This window comes from Balaenoptera musculus, chromosome X (assembly GCF_009873245.2).
Source record: "Balaenoptera musculus isolate JJ_BM4_2016_0621 chromosome X, mBalMus1.pri.v3, whole genome shotgun sequence".
NCBI lineage: Eukaryota > Metazoa > Chordata > Mammalia > Artiodactyla > Balaenopteridae > Balaenoptera > Balaenoptera musculus.
The window spans coordinates 15,702,036-15,717,533 of NC_045806.1; positions in this window are offsets into that span (position 1 = coordinate 15,702,036).

Here is a 15,498-nt window from a genome sequence, read left to right on the forward strand (position 1 = left end):
AGGAGCAAGTTTGTTAACACCAGTACATCTATGGAGAAAGGTGCTTTTATCGGGTAGTATTTTCTCCTTCTCTTAACCAGCTCTCTCTTCTATCAAATGTTTAAATAACCATTCATGTTGGCCTAGACTAGTACTTCTCAAACATTAATGTACATATGAATCATGAAACATCTTGTTAAAAACCAGATTCTGATTCAGTTAGGACTGCGGTGGGGCTGAAGAGTCTACATTTCTAATGTATGCCCAGATTATACTGATATTGCTAATTCCAAAGCTACTCTGAGTCTCAAGGGCTTAGAGCTAAACCATTTAAGGGCAAAAATTGCTTTGCTTTAATAGAAACCCAGTTCTTCTTCTAAGGTGAATGGCCCTAGGATTGAAAAACAACAGCTTTTTACGTAAAGAATCTCTCTCTCTCTCTCTCTCTCTTTCTGGCACAAGGCAAGCTCTTGAATTTCCTTCCAGCTAAATTGGTTTGAACAAAGAAAATACTGTTTGAACCACTTTAGATCGATAAACACATTCCTTGTTTCCAATGACTGTAGTAAGTAATGGAAATCGGATGGACATTTTTAGCAATTGCCTTTTCTCTTTAAAAGGTCAGCACATTAGCTGTGGTTTATTTACTTCATTTGAAGTGACCTCCAATTCTGCTCAGGAAACACTCTACAAGCTACTTTAAGGTAATTAATCATATTGAATTTGTGACTGGTTTTTAAAAGGCTTTCTAAAGTCAGTACATTCTCAAGGACTTTCAGTGTCATTTCACCTCTCTCTCTCTCTCTCTCTCTCTCTCTCCTAATTGGCCCACATCCTACAGACTCCACAAAGCTTCCCATACTACTAATAATTTAAAATACACACACAGAGAACGCCCATTTCTTTAAGGATGCTCCGCCTAGCTTCAAGAAGCAAACTAGCTAAGAGAGTAAGAGAGACAGGGGATGCCACATCAGCTGTTGGAGGACCAGCAGGCTAGAGAAAAATTCCCTTTGCTTCTCACTGGAGAGTTTCAGGCAATTCCAGAGGATTGGCCACACTCTGTTTGAGACACACTAATTTCACAGAATATGTTCCGTTTTAGGTCCTCCTTGAAGAATGTAGGGTCTGCAGAGAGGGAAAAGCAAATGATTCCCACTGCATCTCTCTCCTGAATGGGATTTATTTGCCAGGATCTTGTTGAGCAAATACCCAGGACAGAAATAATACAATTTCATAATTTCTATCTAAGTTACTCCAACGTCTTGGCAGATCTAGAGCATTTAGTTTTTTCATTACTCTATTATTCTTTGAGTTGTAATTTCATGGTTGACTACTTCCCTTACTTTAAAAAAAAAAAAAAAAAGGTAGTAGCTACCTTTCTGCTACATTACCCTAGATAGAGGAGCCTCAGGAACCACATTGCCAGGGATCAAACCCTAGCTCCTTCATTACTAACTATCTGACCTTAACTTCAGATGACTTAAGTTGCTTTACCTCAGTTTCCTCATCTGAAAAATGGGGATAATAAAAGTTCCTTCTCGGGCTTCCCTGGTGGCGCAGTGGTTAAGAATCCGCCTGCCAATGCAGGGTACACGGGTTCAAGCCCTGGTCTGGGAAGATCCCACATGCCACGGAGCAACTAAGCCCGTGCGCCACAAGTACTGAGCCTGCGCTCTAGAGCTCGTGAGCCACAACTACTGAGCCCACGTGCCACAACTACTGAAGCCCACATGCCTAGAGCCTGTGCTCCGCAACAAGAGAAGCCACCACAGTGAGAAGCCCACGCTCGCCACAAATAGAGAAAGCCTGCACGCAGCAACAAAGAACCAACACAGCCAAAAATAAATAATAAATTTAAAAAAAAAAAGAAATAAAGATGATACACTCTCTTAAAAAAAAATAAATAAATAAAAAATAAAAGTTCCTTCTCTATGAGGAGCTTGAAGGAATACAACTGGCTCAGTAAAAATGCTCAATAAAAGTTACCTATTATTTTAATTCCATTCAACACAATTAACTGCAAAATGTCCAACATGGATCAGTGCAACATAACTACCAGGTTCTGTCCAGGTAATTCTAAAAACAACTTGTCAATTGTCTGCATTAAGTCAATCCAATAGTTTGGTGGTATGACAAGGCAATCACGTGTGCCCATAACATCAGATGATAGCAAATGGAGTGGTCTCTACCCACCCTCCCACCCATGAGAACATAAGTGATAAAAATGCTTTGAAAAGTTGAATTCCCCACACTGAAAAAACACATACACAATAATAATTGCTATAAACTACTAATATATTACAACCCTGGATTTTATTTTTAGTTTCTGGTTTTCTAAAACCCTGTGTGGTACAGGTCAACCAATATGCAAGTGTGTATTAGGTCCACTGCCCTGAATTAGGTACAACGAGAACTTCAAAGATGATATAAGACAAGGTTTCTGCCCTCAAAGGTTTGGCAATCTACACTGGAGAGATCAAGTTGTCTGCAGTTCACTGCAAGGACGGAAAGAGATGCTCCAGTACAGATTCAGAGAGCCATGGGGGGTTCATAATAATCAAATGTCAACTGAGGCATCCCTATTTAGAACTAAGCTTTACATCTTAAAGAATTCTCGTTCATCCCCACAGTGGCCATAAAAGTGTGTGTGTGTGCGTGTGCACAAATTTGCTGCCATAGTCCAGTCTAAAGCCACTATTTTTTTTTATATTCATTCAACAAATATTGATCGAGAGCATATCACATGCGCTAAGAATTGTGCCCTATTTATTCTAGTCACAATTATACACACAAGTCCAGAGTCCTTCAGGCAGTGGCCTTTACAAAAATGAATAAATTGCGGTAAAAATCTTTCACTCTTCAATTACACAAAATATCCACGTAGGCCAATTTGAAGGTAGAGGATTTGTTTTAGAAACAGGCATCAAGACTCTGGTGGAGAAATCCAAAGTTTCGTTATGAATAGATGTGAACCAAAAACCAAGAAACGGGGACTTCCCTGGTGGCGCAGTGGTTAAGAATCCTTCTGCCAATGCAGGGTACACGGGTTCGAGCCCTGGTCCGGGAAGATCCCACATGCCGCGGAGTAACTAAGCCCGTGCACCACAACTACTGAGCCTGCGCTCTAGAGCCCATGAACCACAACTACTGAAGCCTGTGCGCCTAGAGCCCATGCTCCACAACAAGAGAAGCACCGCAATGAGAAGCCTGCGCACCGCAAGGAAGAGTAGCCCCCACTCGCCGCAACTAGAGAAAGCCCACGTGCAGCAACAAAGACCCAACGCAGCCAAAATAAAAAAAAAAACAAAAAAACCAAGAAATGATTCTCAATACCTTTTACAGAAAAAGCAGAGTTGGTTGCCTATCTGAATGTTCCAATGTCGTTCCATTGATATTCATTTTATTTTTTGAGTATTAATAGCTACTAAAAGAAAATAAAATCAGGGTACAATGAGACCCTTACTGCAGGAGCACTGTAATAATATCCCAATTTGCTGGATACTGTGAGTAAAATCACCAGGCAGCTGAAGAGATGGGGCCATTTTATGTTCAGCTATAGCACACTCAACCTTTGACATGAGATCTGTTTGTGAAACAAGAAATGTTAGCTTAAACCCCAGGGCCTCTTAAACCCTTGACCTCTCTCAAAAATGCTGCAGGATATATTGAGGCAAACAGTTAGGTAAGTTCAAAATAGAAATAAATGCTCCATGAATGTATTTGAACCCTTGACATTGCAGCCCTGTTGGTCAGGGAAGATCCTGCTATTTTCACAGGGAAATCCTTTCTCCCTTGAAATCACTTTGGAGGTAACATTATTTTTTCCTTGTCACTCAAAAATTTTTTTACTTGTCATAAAATAAAGTGAAAAAACTCTGAGCCCAAGTACATAAAAGCCTTAAATGCATGAGCTTTATCATTATCTTTCCTACCATAGTTCTGTTAGTCCTTAAATTTCATGGTGCTGAAAATATCCTTTTTGCATTTCTTTTCTGGATTGTTCCCCCTCTGAGCAATGGTTACCAGAATCTTTTAGAATGACATGTATTTGCTAATTGGATTAAAGGCGAGATAATGGAAGAGATTTTTTTCAAATATCACTGTGACATTCTTAATCTGGGACACAGATGTTCCCACATCTTTTTGCATGTTTGTGTTCAGTGATTACACTAAGAAAAGGTTTCAGAATCTTCCAAATTGTTCAAATTCATCTTCCACACAGTTGGAAGCAGGAAGCCATTAAGATGAAGGCCTTGAAACTTACATGTAATAAACAGGAGGTAAAGGAAGGTAGAAAAGGGAGGGAGGAGTCCAACTTGTTCTTAGTTGATGTTTTCTATATTTCAGCTCTCAAAATTGTCCTTTTGTTTAATTCATTTATTGAAGTAGTTAATGCTTTTTATTATCCCATGCACACAGATAAAAATATTAAAATGCACTTACTAAGTGGAAGATGAAAGATAATTCTCATTTAGGTGGTTACACTACCTTCACTGTAGGTAGTTCTTTTACCTAAAACACCATTAAAAGGCAGTTTATCCACTAGGGAAAAAATGTGCTAAATTTAAAACACAAATAAAACCTCTTATCCTTCACAGTAATTGTGTCTCTTAACTTTCATCTTTCATCCAACAATGTTTATACACATTTTGTAGGCCATTGGTATTTGAGAAAATGGGAGGAAAATGGTTATTATCGAAATAGAGGTCTTAATGAAAAATATGGCTTCAAATGTTCAAATTATGTTTAAAAAAAGGCAAAAAAAAACTTATTACAGTAGCACCCTTGTTGCAAGTTTCAACAAATTTAGTCTTTAAAAAACCTTCAGTAATAATAACAAGAAAGATCCTTTGACTGAGTTTATCAGTGAGAGTGATTAATTTGGCATTATAAAAACCTCACATTTTCCATAACTGTTACTTGGAATCAAAGATGTGCAGGACCTCTGTCTACATTTGAGGTTATACAAAAGCCTTGGTGTGCAGAAAATTGGAAATTCTTGGGTCCTGCACCCAGAGATTCCAATTCATTAAGTCTGGGGGGTTTGCCTGTGAATCTGCATTTTTAACAAACAGCCCTAGGTGATTCTGATGTTGGTGGTCCAGGGACCATACCTGGAGAAGGGCGGTTCTGTAGCTCTTTTGAGATTGTAACAATGAACACAGCACAGCCCTGCCTGCCATCCTCTGCTTGCACAGCTGTTACTAAATATCCTTCAACAAAGATCTTTAGGGAGATGACTTTCATATAGTTTGATATCTTGAAATACATTCTGAATTATCCTCAATTATGACAAACACCTTTGATTTATTCACTAAAATCCTCCTGAAATTAGTGAACATGCAAGGGCATATCTGGTAACTCTCTATAACTACACTACACATTTGGCCAGAATCCTCTGGTTAGATAATAGAGGTGGAGCTGCCTATTCACCCAGTTTTGAAATCCAAATGAAATGTTAGAATTCAGATGAAGGGCACTTAGCCTACCACCATTATATATTGGAGAAGAGATTATGTCATTTAGAGCAAATCCTAAAAGACAGTGCCCATACATTAAAAAGATGTGGAAGGGGTAAAGAGAAGGGGTTGAATTTAGCCCAACATCTGGTTATTTTGACAACTGGTATATAGTGTAGTCTTTTTTGCTGAATTTCACCAGCTCCCGCTTCTGTTTATCTTTCTAAATAAATTTAGATGTGTTGATGCAAGCAGAATTTGAGACAGCTTCTGGTGAATTCTAGATTGCCTCTGAGAAGTTTATCCCTCATCACAAACACCTGGAGGTGGGAGAGGAGCCAGAATGCTGCCACACCCACAGGATGGCTTTTCTCTACCTGCACGAATGCTAGACCAGCTCTACAAAGGAGGCTAGACAAGAGCTTACAAATGAGGCACAAGGCAGAGTTCCTATGGGAGCTAACTATTTATTTCCTCCCTCCTTACCCATCTTTCTTCTGTTGGCACCCTGCAGAAGGGAAGGTAAGTGTGGTAGAATGTGTTGTTTGTTTACAATTCTTCCTTCTATTCCCTTTACTGTGCCATAACTTGACTAGGCAGATTATGCTTCTCTGTCCCATTGACCTTGAGCTTGGCCATATGACTTGCTCTGGCCAAGGGAAAATGGGTGGAAGTGATCATGAATGTGTTCTGAGCTGAGATATTAAAAGGCACTGCAAATTTCTGCCAGGCTCTTCTTGTACTTCTGTCATCCACCATGAGAAGTGCATGCCCCAGGAAGCTGCTGATTGCAGAATGAGACACATATGGAACAGACCTCAGTCTGATTCACAGCCTTAAGCAGAGCTGCCATAAGTGACCCATAGACACATGAGTGAGAACATAAATGATGTTTTAGTAAGCCACTAAGATTTGAGGGTGGGGGTGTTTCCTATGCAGCAGCATCATAGCCTTAACTGACTAATACAGGAAGGTAACTGCCATTTACTCAGGACTCACTCCTTGCCAAGCACATTAGTTCCTTTAATCTACAAAATTTCCTGCTGAGGTCTGTTAATGCTTCCATCTTTCATGAAACATCTGCCCAGAGAGGGCAAGGACTCACAGCTAACAAGTGGATGAGCCAGAAATTCACATTCACATGTCCAAATGCAATGATTATTCCATGGCTTTTTCCTATCTTCCTGCAGTTTACACCACGGGTGATAGCAACAACAACATAAAAAATAATTTCACTCTTTTATGAAGGGCTTTACAGTTCAATGCTCTTTCATGTATCTTTTTTCATCAATAAGAAAATGTCCAACTACTAATTGGGGTACTTAGTTCTGTTTAGTTCTGCTCTAGATTGAATCATAGCCCATGAGATTTGAAATGGCTAAGTCTTCAGTTCGGAAAGTATTGTGCTTTAGAAACCACAGGAAGGCTTAAAATAGACTGGAATATTCTGAGGTTATAGGTATGAGAGAAAATGTACCAGATAAAAACCAGTTGAGCCAGTGTTTGGAGCTTTTCTTGACCAAAGCAGACAGACTCCATAGAAACTACTCAGGATCCTCCCTGTGAGACCGCTGCAGGAGACAACCACTCAGAAAGCACCACCAGTATTGTTGCTATCCACACTCAGAAGGAATGATATTTTCCAACTCTGACTGCACATTAAAATCACTTGGAGAACTTAGGAAAAAAAAAAAAAATCTGGGCCCTGCTGACAAACAAACTGAATCAGTATTTCTGGGTGAGAGGTTGGGCATGTGTTTTTTTTGTGGGGGGCAGGGAATTCGTATTTTTTAAAGTTCCCCAGGTGATTCTAATTGGCAGCCAGAGCTGGATCCCACTAAGCTAGAAGATGGGACACAGAAAATATATTTGCTGATTTTTTTTTTTTTTTTTTTTTGGCAGCACGGCACAGCATGCTGGATCTTAGTTCCCCGACCAGGGATGGAAGCAGAGCCCCCTGAAGTGGAAGCTTGGAGTCTTAACCACTGAACCACCATGGAAGTCCCTTTGCTTATATTTAACATTAAAAACCAATTCCATTCAATGGCTCACACCTGGAGATTGGAGTGAGCCGTCAGCTTTGTCTTTGAACTACCCACCCACTCCCCTATCATCATTCTTTACCATTTCTCTTTCCTCCATTGAATATTTACTGAATGTATATTTATCTACTGAAATCCATATCTATGTCAATTCCTAAAGTGGTGTTTGACAAGGGCTAGACTGTAAAAGTCTATAGAGTTTGTTAAGGAATTCACTGTTATCTGCTAACAATAGGAGAGATGTCAGTGGCTTCACTAGCCAAATAAATAAAAGCACAGACTGTCATTTGTATTGATTCTATACGTGGTTCATACTCTCCTATGAACATTGTGGAGCACTGACATTCTGGTTTAATTTGCACATTCAAGTTCCCAAGGATTAGCTGTGATTTGCATAGCCCAGATTGAGCCGGGTATGCTAACTTGCTCCTGCATACAGAGACCCCTTGTGGCACTTATCTGATTACCTCCTAGGTTATGTGGGAAACTTTCTACTTCTTTTACAGTAAGACACACAAGTCCCTTACTGCACTGGTGGCAATTGATTTCAATGCATTTGAATGAAAATAATATCTAAGATTTATGGAGTATTTTCTTTTTTTTTGAATTTTTGAATTTTATTTATTTTTTTATACAGCAGGTTCTTATTAGTTATCTATTTAATACATATTAGTGTATACATGTTAATCCCAATCTCCCGATTCATCACACCACCCCACCCCCCCGCCACTTTCCCCTCTTGGTGTCCATACGTTTGTTCTCTACATCTGTGTCTCTATTTCTGCCCTGCCAACCGGTTCATCTGTACCATTTTTCTAGGTTCCACATATATGTGTTAATATACGATATTTGTTTTTCTCCTTCTGACTTACTTCACTCTGTATGACAGTCTCTAGATCCATCCATGTCTCTACAAACGACCCAATTTCGTTCCTTTTTATGGCTGAGTAATATTCCATTGTATATATGTACCACATCTTCTTTATCCATTTGTCTGTTGATGGGCATTTAGATTGATTCCATGACCTGGCTATTGTAAATAGTGCTGCAATGAACATTGGGGTGCATGTGTCTTTCTGAATTATGGTTTTCTCTGGGTATATGCCCAGTAGTGGGATTGCTGGGTCATATGGTAATTCTATTTTTAGTTTTTTAAGGAACCTCCATACTATGGAGTATTTTCTATGTGCTAGGCACTATTAGTGTTCTACATGCATTAACTCATATAATCCTTAACTCTATGAGGTAGATGATTTATTATTCCCATTTTACAGATGAAAAAACTGAGGCACAGAAAAGTTAAGTAAGGTACCTAAGGTCACACACTTATTAAGTGATAAAGCTGGAATTTGAACCCAGAAAGTCTAGTTCCAGAATCTGGATTCTTAGCCACTAGACTATACCACACCCCCTAGTAGGCAGGGGATTGGTGGAGTACATTTTGGGAGAGGATGTAGAGTAACCGGTAGTCTCATCACTGCTAGTGGAAGTGCAAATTGGTACAACTACAAACAAATTGACAGTATCTGCTAAGGCTGAACATATGCTTACCCTATGACCTAGTAATTCCTGGGTACATACCCCCAAACAGTCCATACTTGTGTTGACGAAAGGACATGAATTTGAATGTTTATAACAGCACTACTTGTAATAACACTGAACTGGAAACTACCCAAATGTCCATCAACAGTGGATAAATTCTAGTGTATTTATACTGCTATGCAGCAATGAGAATAAACAATCTATAACTACACAGAGTAATAAGGAAGGCTCTCACAAACATAATGCTGACTGAAAGGAGTCAGGAAAAAAGAGCACAGGCTGTATGATTCCATTTATATAAAGTTCAAAGGCAGGCAAAAAGAATCTCTGCTATTAGGGGTCAGGCTATTGGTTACCCTTAGAGGGAGAAGTTGTGTCTGGAATGAGTATTTGGGGGAGGGGCCTTCTGGGGTTGAATCCAGTGAAGTCCTCTTTATTTATTCGAGCCGCAGGGCTTGCAGGATCTTAGTTCCCTGACCAGGGATTTAACCCGTGCCCCCTGCAGTGGAAGCACGGAGTACTAACTACTGGACGGCCAGGGAAGTCCCAAGTCCTCTTTATTGATTGGGTACTGGCCACAGCACGACGTGTTTAAGTTTTTAAAGTTCAGTGAGCCGTACACTTAGGTTATATGCACTTTTCTGTATGTATACTATATATCAATCAAAAGTTTGAAAGGGTACTGTGATCAAATATTACCTAGAGTTAGGAGATTTCGTTAAATATTTTAAAATAAATAGTGCATATTTAAGGAAAATAGTCATTCCAGGCAATCAAAGAGTAAGTTTCTACTATCTCTAGTTCTTCCCTGCTTTCCTACCTCTTATCACAAATGCCAACCTGTTAATAATAGTAAGAGAAAATGATCAACTCAGTCAGGTATATGGAACAGGTTCAGTCTGCTCGCCTCCAGACAAGAGTTCAAAGGCAGGGTGACTAATGAGAGTTGCATGAAAGTATGGTTGGTAGGAGGCATCAGAACAATGGGTCCCTGGCTCACGCCCTTTGCATCTCCTGGAGCACCCATTTCCAGGGGTGTGGAAATAAGTTTCTTTTGTAGAAATCTTCAAGAATGAGGAAATTGAGGTCTAGGGTATGAAGCGACTGACTCCACATGACATTCTGCCGAAGGGCAGTCCCTCTTAGTAGGGACTCAATGGGAGCGGGTGGGAGCGGCTCACCGTAAGAATGAATTCTCACTATCCCTGCACACCTGTGGAATCAACTCATCAGCCACCCGTTACATATTTGAGAGGTACAGCCCAATCCACAATGCCCCATTTATCCCCCTTCCGCCTTTGAGAAAGACTTCATTAACTGTCACAAAGGCAATGCTTTGCCAGGGAAAGCACTAACTTCTGTTTGCTTTAAGAAGCATGCCTATAAAAAACTTTCATCACTACAGATGCCTTCAGCCAAGTTCTTTCCGGTAAGTTTCACAGGGAAGAACTTTTGAATCTAGATCAAAAATTATAATCAAAAGAGCCACAAAATTCACTTCTGTTATCAGGTAAGACAATGGTTCCCCTCCTTGTCCCAGCCTATGAATCTGGCCACCTTACCAGGTTTTCCTTCTCTTCCTCTGTGCATGGCACAGAATTATGGATAATTAAATATGAGATAACTTTGGCAAATACTTTTCTTACAATTCTGCTGATTATTCTCAGGGGTAAAATCATATTTAAAGGAACTAGGTTAATTTAATTACTGAATTCACTCATCAATCATTTAGTGAATTTGCTTCCAGGTCTGATTTCCACTTGCATTCTATTTTTTTTTTTTTAATTTATTTTTTGGCTGCATTGGGTCGTCGTTGCTGCGCGCGGGCTTTCTCTAGTTGTGGCGAGCGGGAGCTACTCTTCGCTGCGGTGCGCGGGCTTCTCATTGCAGTGGCTTCTCTTGGGCCGAGCATGGGCCCTAGAATGCACTGGCTTCAGTAGTTGTGGCACGTGGGCTCAGTAGTTGTGGTGCACGGGCTTAGTTGCTCCGCGGCATGTGGGATCTTCCCGGACCAGGGCTCGAACCTGTGTCCCCTGCATCGGCAGGTGGATTCTTAACCACTGTGCCACCATGGAAGTCCTCCAGCTCCATTTTTAAATCTCCAGCTATTTTCAGAATCAGATTTATTCCCCCCTCATTCTCCCCATCACCGCTCCCACTCCCGCCCTCTCTCTCCATTATAGACTCATCACTACTCACCTGAAGTCTTTCTTTCTCACAAGGGCTTAGTGGGACTGAAGCTCAGAATTCCAACATGGCTTCTGTGGTGAGAAGAATTTCAAAGACTTCCCTGTAGATGGGTCTGGATATTTAAATATTGTAAAAAGGCCTCCATTCCCTTCTGAACTACTGCTTGGGGACATTGCTCACCACCTCATTCCAGTTGTGTCCTTGGGTTGGAAGTGAGAACAGTCACCAACTTTCAAAGCCTTTTCAATGCCCTTAAGACAACAGAGCTGAGGCTTCCAACTCCCATCATTTCTGCAGACTCGATTTACTAAGGAGATACCAGGGGGCATGAAGCATCTGTAATAGGGAAGAACCTCTTTAGTTAATCACTAAAGGGGAGTTGCCTATAAGCTTAAATTATGCATAATGGCCCATCTCTGGGAACCCTGCCCCCCAGGTAATGAGCATTAAGCTAAAATACCTTTGCTCAGCTCACAGTAAACATCCTGACCAGGGCCACCTGGGAACAGCTGCAGGAAGAAAGAAATTAACACATCCCCTCTGGAGTCTGGCCAGAACCAGGATTTTACCACCTCCCTTTTTAGTATAAAAGAAGCGTGAATTCCAACTTGGGGAAGGTGGTTCTTTGGGATTCTAGTCCATTATCTTCTCAGTCTGCTGGCTTTCTGGAATAAACTCACTATTCCTTGCCCCAGCAACTCATCTCTCCATTCACTGGCCTGTCATGCGGTGACATGAGCTTCGGTAACAGGTCCTCATGAAGCAAGGTGTCCTAGCTGAGTCCCTAACCAAGAGTCAGTGTCAGCAGAACCACCAGGCTACAGATACCTGCCATCCTGGTCTTACCTGAGTTGATCTGAGGTGTTTTCATTTGGGGGCCAAAAGAGGAGGAAAGACCCCTGGAGAGAGGGGTGAGGGAAGACAAATTCTTGGCCTGGTGTCTGCCCTGTGTCTGATCTGATGAGAGCTCTGAGACTCCAAAAAGGGAAGGGTTAGGGCCTAATGGCTGAAGGGGTTCCATTCATCAGAGGTTGGGCCCAAGAAAGGGTTATGTGATTACTATGCAGAGGAGATAAAATATGAAAAAAATAATTACTCAAGTAAAAAAAAAAAAAAAAAAGGGGTTACGCTCTCCAGCCCTACTCTGCCAGAGACCATCACATAGCATTGGCACCATAGGGCCTTAGAGTGGGCACTAATGGAGAATGGCAGTTCATAGAAGAGAAATAGGTGGCTACCTGGCAACTATCAGAACTAGGTACTTAATAAGGATAGCTTAGAAGAACGTGTTTAAGTATTTTCTTGAATACCTGTAAGACACTTGCCCTGTGAAGTCGCAGGGATATCAGAGGGATTTCTTAGGGGTAGTTGTATGGTCAGGCCACTCAAGATGGCTGTTCTCTCTCTCTCTCTTTTTTTTTTTTTTGGCTGCGCCGCGCGTCATGTGGAATCTTAGTTCCCTGACCAGGGATAGAACCTGTCCCCCCTGCATTGGAAGTGCAGAGTCCTAACCACTGGACCGCCAGGGAAGTCCCAAGATGGCTGTTCTCTTGCTCTCTGTACACCCCTGCCCGACCAAGGCCAGCTTCAGCTACACCCTACTCACAGGACTGACCCTCCTACGTACCTGCCCCAGGCCCCAGCTAATAACTTATCCAAGGGGCGGTGAGGGGCGTGCCCCTCTACTGGTTTCCCTGGTAACTAATGAGCCCACCTGAGGTCAATTCCTGAATAACTGGTAATTCCTCCCCCCTCCCCCAGCCCAGGAGCGAAGCCTGCCGCCATGTCCTGCCCGCCGGCCGCCGCACACCGTGAGGTGTCGCTCCAGGACCTTGCTTCAGACAGGTAAGCTCCCCCCATCCGTTAAACCATGATGTCTCTTGCTAACCCCGCCGGGCCCTCTCTTACGTCTTAAAGCTGGGCAAGCGCCGGCCTTGTAGGCCTGCGGGGTGCAGCCTAACAGCGGGCAGAGCGGCCAGGAGACCGAGGAAACTCCCGTGAGCGCCGCGATGTCGGGAAATACGGGGTGGGGAACGGAAAGCCGCGGGGGCCGCCTACTACCACGTGGCGCCCGAAAGTTGTGTGGGTGATCTCGGGGCGGCTTCCACTAGTTTGGGGGGTCCTGTGGTGGCCGTCCTTGCTGACTGGGGCTGCCGAGAGATCTGGACAACAGTGGCCTCCAATGGCTCTGCTATCGTATCAAAGTGAGCCTTTTGTAATTGGTTAAGCTAGCTTTCTAGAAGGGATTGGTATTTCTCTTGTGCCTTTGGGATGTAAATGATCCACCTGGGCTCTCTGGCATGTTAATCTTATGTGATCTCTAAGAGTAAAGGAGAAGAAAGAGCTTTTAGGTAAACTCTGGAAATAATAGTGTTATAACTGGTAATTCCCCGGCGCCACCGCGCGCCTCCCCCAGCCCCGTGTCCATGTCCTGCCCGCCGGCCGCCGCACACAGTGGGGTGTTGCTCCAGGACCTTGCTTCAGACAGGTAAGCTCCCCCGTCCATTAAACCCTGATGTCTCCGTCGCCGACTCTGGGCCCTTTCTTTGGTCTTGCAGCTGGGCAAGTACAGGCCTTGTAGGCCTGCGGGGGTGCAGCCCAATTGGTAGAGCCAGCGGGGAGACCGAGGAAGCTCCTGTGAGCGCCGAGATGTCAGGAAATAAGGACGCGCAACGGAAAGTTGCAGGGGCGTCACCTAGCATGAGGGGCCTGAAAGTTCCAGGGGTGATCCTGAAAGTTGCAGGGGAAGTCCCGGGGTGGCCGTCCGCTAGTATGTGGGGCCCTAGGGTGGCCGGCCTTGATGAATGGGGCTGCCAAGACAGTACCGAGGACTCATAGTCACCCCAAGGCCATGGCGGAGATATTGGCGCCATTACGGTGGGAAAACGAAGTGGCCGCAGCTGTGGGCTGGCAGGTGCGTTTTATACCGAGAAAGGCCACGGAGGCTGAGCTAACAGCTGAGGTGAAGGTTGACTTGAACGCTGATTCTTTCTCCTCTTAAAGTGAGGCATGTGCATGTGAGTGACTGATAACGTGTTATTGCCTATTACTGTTGTTTAAACTGAATTGGCTTTTTAGAAACTGAAAAAAAAAAAAACCCTGAAAATGTCCACGATGGGACTCTTTTGACATTCTAAAACTGGTTTTTGCATATGCCCTTAGAGGAAGTTAGCTTTCTAGAAGGAATTGGTATTTCTCTTCCTGTGCCTTTGCGATGTAAATGATCCACCTGGGCTCTCTGGCACGTTAATCTTCTGTGATCTCTAAGAGTAATGGAGAAGAAAGAGCTTTTAGGTAAACTCTCTGGAAATAATCGTGTTATAACTGGTAATTCCCCGGCGCCACCGCGCGCCTCCCCCCAGCCCCGGGAGGAAGCCTGCCGCCATGTCCTGCCCGCCGGCCGCCGCACACAGTGGGGTGTCGCTCCAGGACCTTGGTTCAGACAGGTAAGCTCCCCTGTCCATTAAACCATGATGTCTCTGTTGCTGACTCCGGGCCCTTTCTTTGGTCTTGAGGCTGGGCAAGTACAGGCCTTGTAGGCCTGTGGGGTACAGCCCAACAGTAGTGTAGGGCTAAGAGTCCTTAACAGGGCATAAATGTTGATGTGACATCATTTGTTGACGTAAGCCACTGAGATTTTAGAGTCAGTTTTTGTTGCAGCATAACCTAGCCTATCCTGACTGGTACAGGGATTCAGTAGCCCATTAGCACATTAAAGGACAGGAGAAGTTTTTCAGTAAAGACATCTGCTTGGTGTTATTTAATCCTATGGGACCATGGCGCACGTGGGGAGTGAGGGCTTGCATCCTGGCCCACCTTGAGTCTACCTCCTGCCACCTCCTCACCTCCCCCGATGAGTTCTTGACCGCCCCCTCTCCTCCATCCACTGGAGCCCCAGCCTTGCCTGGCCTCCCCTCTCCGCCCTGTGAGCACTGCCACCCTCTACCCTGGCAGCGTCCAGGTAGCACTGTGGGGAAGAGGTGGAGTGGTGTGGGTAGGATAGGATAGGGGTTCGGGGGGACGAGGCCCATGTCCTACCTGACACAAGTGCCAGGAACGTTGCAGTGGGGGTCTGGGTTGGACATGTGTCCCCCACGGAGTCTCGAGTGGGGCATGCCAGGCTGTCCTCACCCTGGGCTGGCAGTGCCACGGTGGGTTCAGGAGACAACTTGGCAAGTGTGAGCCTCTAGCCCATCTCTGATCCAGGTATGGAAGTTGCAGTCCTTTGAGGGTTGGCCATCTGCCATGGGTTGGGACGGTGGGCTGTGGGAAGGGGGATTGAC